Here is a 6,350-nt window from a genome sequence, read left to right as displayed (position 1 = left end):
GACACATAGATCAATGAAACATAATAGAGAACCCAGAAATGGACCCTCAGCTCTGTGCTTAACCAATCTTCAACAAATCAGGAAAGAATATCCAATGGAAAAAGAGTCTCTTCAACAAATGGTATTGGGGAAAATTGGACAGCCACATGCAGAAGAATGAAACCGGACCATTTCTTACCCCACATGCAAAAATGAACTCAAAATGGATGAAAGACCTAAATGTGAGACAGGAATCCATCAAAATCCTAGAGGAGAACACAGGCAGAAACCTCTTTGACCTCAGCCGCAGCAACTTCTTGCTAGACATGTCTCCAAAGGCAAGAGAAACAAAAGCAAAAATGAACTATTGGGACCTCATCAAAATAAAAAGTTTTTGCACGGCAAAGGAAACAGTCAACAAAACTAAAAGGCAACCTATTGAATAGGAGAATATATTTGCATATATCTTATCAGATAAAGGGTTAGATCCAAAATCTATAAAGAACTTATTAAACTCAACACCCAAAAAACAAAAAATCCAGTTAAGAAATAGGCATAAGACATGAACAGACATTTCTCTAAAGAAGACATACAAATGGCCAACAAACACATGAAAAAATGCTCAACATCCCTTGGCATCAGAGAAATACAATTCAAAACCACAGTGAGATATCACCTCACACCAGTCAGAATAGCTAAAATTAACTCAGGAAACAACAAATGTTGAAGATGCAGAAAAAGTGGAACCCTCTTACACTTTTAGTGGAAATGCAAAATGGTGTATCCACTCTGGCAAACAGTATGGTGGTTCCCCATAAAGTTAAAAATAGAGCTACCTTACAACCCAGCAATTGCACTACTTGTATTTATCCAAAGGATACAAACATAGTGATTTGAAGGGGCACATACACCCCAATGTTTATAGCAGCAATGTCCACAAGAACCAAAATATGGAAAGAGCCCAGATGTCCATCGACAGATGAATGGATAAAGAAGGGGTGGTCTACAATGGAATATTACTCAGCCATCAAAAAGAATGAAATCTTGCCATTTGCAAAGACACGGATGGAACCAGAGGGTATTATGCTAAGTGATATAAGTCAGTCAGAGAGAGACTAATACCATAAGATTTCACTTATGTATGGAATTTAAGATACAAAACAGATGAACATAGGTGAAGGGAAGGAAAAATAAAATAAGATGAAAATTGAGAGGAACACAAACCATAAGAGATGTTGAACTCTAGGAAACAAACTGAAGGTTGCCAGAGAGGAGGTGGGTGATGGGAAGGGATCATTGGGTGATGGGCATTACGGAAGGAGCTTGATGTAATAAGCACTGGGTGTTATGTGCAACTGATGAATAACTAAATTCTGCCTCTGAAACTAATAAAAAAAATAAATTCTGTTTTTGATAAACCCTGATATCTGGATCACCTCCAGGTTATGTCCCTACTGTCTGTATTTTATCTTAGTTTTCATTTGTTTGATTCTGTATCCTGACGTGCCTGATCAGTTTTCACTGAAGGCTGTGTACATTGTGGATACACTTTTGGAGAATCTCTGAATAACATCACATTCTCTAGGAAAGACGCAAATTTCTTCTGGCTGGTAGTTAAAGATGGGAGATATCACCTCAATCCAATCATAAAATGAGCTATTTCAAAGCTCTTTCATGCTTTGTGACTTGGTTCTTAATTCTAGGTGGCTTCCAGAAGTCTTAACTGAAAGTATGAAGTGTTTACCAGGACCTCTGGTAGAATTCAATTATAAAACCATCGATGCCTATGTTTCCTCTGTGGAACATGGTTAAAATACTAATTCAAATTTCATGATATTAGGGTTATTTAAAAATTACTTTTTCATCTGTCAGTTTTTAATACATAATATTTTCCCCAGGAATTTCCCTTACTTTGCTTTCAAATTTATTGAAAATAAGAAAATTATGTTTAATATACTAATATCTTTTTATCCCTGTTGGGGCTTTTTATCCCTGTTTATTCCATATATATATTTGTTTTCTCTTTCTCTCTCTCTTTTTTCATCTTGATCAATCTTGCTAGAGATTTGTGTATGTTATTTATTAGCCTTCAAATGATCACCTTCGGTTTGGTTGTTTCATGCTATTGTACCTTGTATTCCATTTCTTTTCTTTTAAACTACTTTTATCATTTCATTCATTCTATTTTCTCTAGGTTTATTCTGGCATTAATTTTCTAACTTTGAATATTGGAAGCTTGGCTCATTAAGTTTTAGCTGTTCTCTTAATTAACTAATATAGGCATTTAAGTCTATAAGTATTTTTTTTATTTTTTTTAAATTTTTTATTTTATTATTATATTATGTTAGTCACCATACAGTACATCCCCGGATTCCGATGCAAAGTTCGATGCTTCATTAGTTGCGTATAACACCCAGTGCACCATGCAATACGTGCCCTCCTTACTACCCATCACCAGTCTATCCCATTCCCCCACCCCCCCCCCTCTGAAGTCTTCAGTTTGTTTCTCATAGTCCATAGTCTCTCATGTTTCATTCCCCCTTCTGATTACCCCCCTTTTCTTTATCCCTTTCTTCCCCTACCGATCCTCCTAGTTCTTATGTTCCATAGATGAGAGAAATCATATGATAATTGTCTTTCTCTGCTTGACTTATTTCACTTAGCATTATCTCCTCCAGTGCCGTCCATGTTGCAGCAAATGTTGAGAATTCGTTCTTTCTGATAGCTGAGTAATATTCCATTGTATATATGGACCACAGCTTCTTAATCCAGTCATCTGTTGAAGGGCATCTCGGCTCCTTCCATGATTTGGCTATTGTGGACAATGCAGCTATGAACATTGGGGTGCATATGGCCCTTCTCTTTACTACGTCTGTATCTTTGGGGTAAACACCCAGTAGTGCAATGGCTGGGTCATAGGGTAGTTCAATTTTTAACTTTTTAAGGGACCTCCACACTGTTTTCCAGAGTGGCTGTACCAACTTGCATTCCCACCAACAATGTAGGAGGGATCCCCTTTCTCCACATCCTCTCCAACAATTGTTGTTTCTTGCCTTGTCTATCTTTGCCATTCTAACTGGCGTAAGGTGGTATCTCAGTGTGGTTTTGATTTGAATTTCCCTGATGGCTAATGATTTTGAACATTTTTTCATGTGTCTGTTAGCCATTTGTATGTCTTCATTGGAAAAGTGTCTGTTCATATCTTCTGCCCATTTTATGATTTGTTTATTTGTTTCTCGTGTATTGAGTTTGAGAAGTTCTTTGTAGATCTTGGATACCAGTCCTTTATCTGTGGTGTCCTTTGCAAATATATTCTCCCATTCCGTGGGCTGTCTCTTAGTTTTTTTGACTGTTTCCTTGGCTGTGCAGAAGCTCTTTATCCTGATAAAGTCCCATAAGTTCATTTTATCTTTTATTTCTCTTGCCTTTGGCGATGTGTCGTGAAAAAGGTTGCTCTGGCCGATGTCATAGAAGTTGTTGCCTATGTTCTCCTCTAGAATTTTGATGGATTCCTGTCTCACATTGAGGTCTTTCATCCATTTGGAGTTTATTTTTGTGTATGGTGTGAGAGAGTGGTCAAGTTTCATTCTTTTGCATGTAGCTGTCCAATTTTCCCAGCACCATTTATTGAAGAGACTGTCTTTTTTCCACCGGATGTTTTTTCCTGCTTTATCAAAGATTAGTTGCCCAAAGAGCCGAGGGTCCATTTCTGGGTTCTCTATTCTGTTCCATTGGTCGATGTGTCTGTTTTTGTGCCAGTACCATGCTGTCTTTGTGATCACAGCTTTGTAGTACAGCTCGAAATCCGGCATTGTGATGCCCCCAGCTTTGTTTTTCCTTTTCAACAGTTCCTTGGAGATTCGGGGCCTTTTCTGGTTCCATACAAATTTAAGGACTATTTGTTCCAGTTCTTTGAAAAATGTCCTCGGTATTTTGATCGGGATAGCATTGAAAGTGTAGATTGCTCTGGGTAGTATGGACATTTTAACTATGTTAATTCTTCCAATCCATGAGCATGGAATATTTTTCCATCTTTTTATGTCTTCCTCAATATCTTTCAAAAGTGATCTATAGTTTCTAGGATATAGGTCCTTTACGTCTCTGGTTAAGTTAATTCCAAGGTAACGCATGGTTTTTGGTGTTATTGTAAATGGGATGGATTCCCTAATTTCTCTTTCTTCAGTCTCGTTATTCGTGTATAGAAATGCAACTGATTTCTGGGCATTGATTTTGTATCCTGCCACCTTACTGAATTGTTCTATAACTTCTAATAGTTTGGGAGTGGATTCCTTTGGGTTTTCCATATAGAGTATCATGTCATCTGCAAAGAGAGACAGTTTGACTTCTTCTTTGCCGATTTGGATACCTTTGATCCCTTTTTGTCTTCTGATTGCTGTTGCAAGGACTTCTAGTACTATGTTGAATAATAGTGGCGAGAGTGGGCATCCTTGTCGTGTTCCTGATCTTAAGGGAAAGGCTTCCAGCTTTTCCCCATTGAGAATAATGCTTGCAGTAGGCTTTTCATAGATGGCTTTTATGAGATTGAGAAATGTACCCTCTATTCCTACACTCTGAAGGGTTTTAATCAGGAAAGGATGCTGTATTTTGTCAAATGCTTTTTCTGCATCAATTGAGAGGATCATATGGTTCTTGAGTCTTTTCTTGTTGATATGATGTATCACATTGATTGATTTGCGAGTGTTGAACCATGCTTGCATCCCAGGTATGAATCCCACTTGGTCATGATGGATAATCCTTTTAATGTACTGTTGGATTCTATTAGCAAGGATCTTGTTGAGGATTTTGGCATCCATATTCATTAGAGAAATCGGTCTGTAATTCTCCTTTTTGAGGGGGTCTTTGCCTGGTTTGGGGATCAAGGTAATATTAGCCTCATAGAATGAGTTTGGTAGCTTTCCTTCTGTTTCTATTTTTTGAAATAGCTTTAGGAGAATAGGTATTATTTCTTCTTTGAATGTTTGGTAGAATTCCCCAGGAAAACCGTCTGGGCCTGGAGTTTTATTATTTGGAAGGTTGTTTATCACTGACTCAATTTCTTCATAGTTAATTGGCCTATTTAAGAAATCTATTTCTTCCTGTTTCAGTCTTGGTAGTTTATAGGTTTCCAGGAAGGCCTCCATCTCTTCCAGATTGTTTAGTTTTTTGGCATATAGCTGTTGATAAAAGTTTCTAATAATCCTTGCAATTTCAATGGTGCTGGTCGTGACCTCTCCCTTTTCAGTCATAATTTTAATAATCTCAGTCCTTTCTCTTTGTTTTTGGACAAGTTTTGCCAGTGGTCTATCAATTTTATGGATTCTCTCAAAGAACCAGCTTCTAGTCCTGTTGATCTGCTCTACTGTGCTTCTGGTTTCTAATTCATTGATTTCTGCTCTAATCTTGGTCAACTCCTTCCTTGTCAGTGGGTTAGGCCTGTCCCTCTGTTGCTGTTCCAGTTTCTTGAGGTGAGAATATAGAAACTGCATTTTAGATTTTTCTATTCTTTTGAGTGAGGCTTGGATGGCTATGTATTTCCCCCTTAGGACTGCCTTTGCAGTATCCCATATGTTTTGGACCATTGTGTTTTCATTCTAATTGGTCTCCATAAATTGTTTAAATTGTTTTTTGATTTCCTGGTTTATCAAGTCATTCTTGAGCAGGATGGTTCTTAGTCTCCAAGTGTTTGAGTTTCNAGTGTTTGAGTTTCTTCCAGGTTTTTCCTTGTGGTTGAGTTCCAATTTCAGAGCGTTGTGGTCTGAGAATATGCAGGGGATAATTTCAATCTTTTGGTATTGGCTGAGACCTGTTTTGTGTCCCAGAGCATGATCTATTCTTGAGAATGTTCCATGGGCATTTGAATAGAATGAGTATTCTTTGGTTCTGGGGTGTAGTGTTCTATATATATCTATGAGGTCCAACTCGTCGAGTATGGCATTCAAAGCCTTTGATTCTTTGCTTAGTTTTTGCCAGGGTGTTCTGTCTATTTCTGATAGTGGGGTGTTGAGGTCCCCTACTATTAATGTATTTTTATCTATATGTCTCTAAAAATGGAACGCTTCACGAATTTGCATGTCATCCTTGCGCAGGGGCCATGCTAATCTTCTCTGTATCGTTCCAATTTTAGTCTATGTGCTGCCAAAGCGAGCACAGGCTATAAGTATTTCTTGAAACACACTTAAATGTACCAAACAAGTTATAAAATAAACTATTTTCACTAATATTCAGCTCAAAGTGTTGTTAATTTTTGTGTTTTATTTGTTATTTTGATAATTTGTTTGAAGAGTAGTTTATTAGTTTTCATAAGTATAAAGTTTTTATGGATATCTCTGTTGATGATTTTTAGCTTAATTGCATTTTGATCAGAGAATTTT

At 37.3% G+C, this 6,350-nt stretch overlaps 1 non-coding gene across 1 annotated transcript; it reads right to left on the bottom strand.

Annotated features, from left to right (window-relative positions):
• Positions 1 to 6,020: 6,020 nt before the first annotated feature.
• On the bottom strand, positions 6,021 to 6,127 carry LOC117804282. The gene has a single exon (XR_004628622.1). It is a non-coding gene; the product is annotated as a U6 spliceosomal RNA (small nuclear RNA).
• Positions 6,128 to 6,350: the final 223 nt, after the last annotated feature.

This window comes from Ailuropoda melanoleuca, chromosome 10 (genome assembly GCF_002007445.2).
Source record: "Ailuropoda melanoleuca isolate Jingjing chromosome 10, ASM200744v2, whole genome shotgun sequence".
NCBI classification, from domain to species: Eukaryota; Metazoa; Chordata; class Mammalia; order Carnivora; family Ursidae; genus Ailuropoda; species Ailuropoda melanoleuca.
The sequence above is the reverse complement of the archived record's forward strand: the minus strand, read 5'-3'. Positions and strand labels throughout refer to the sequence as shown.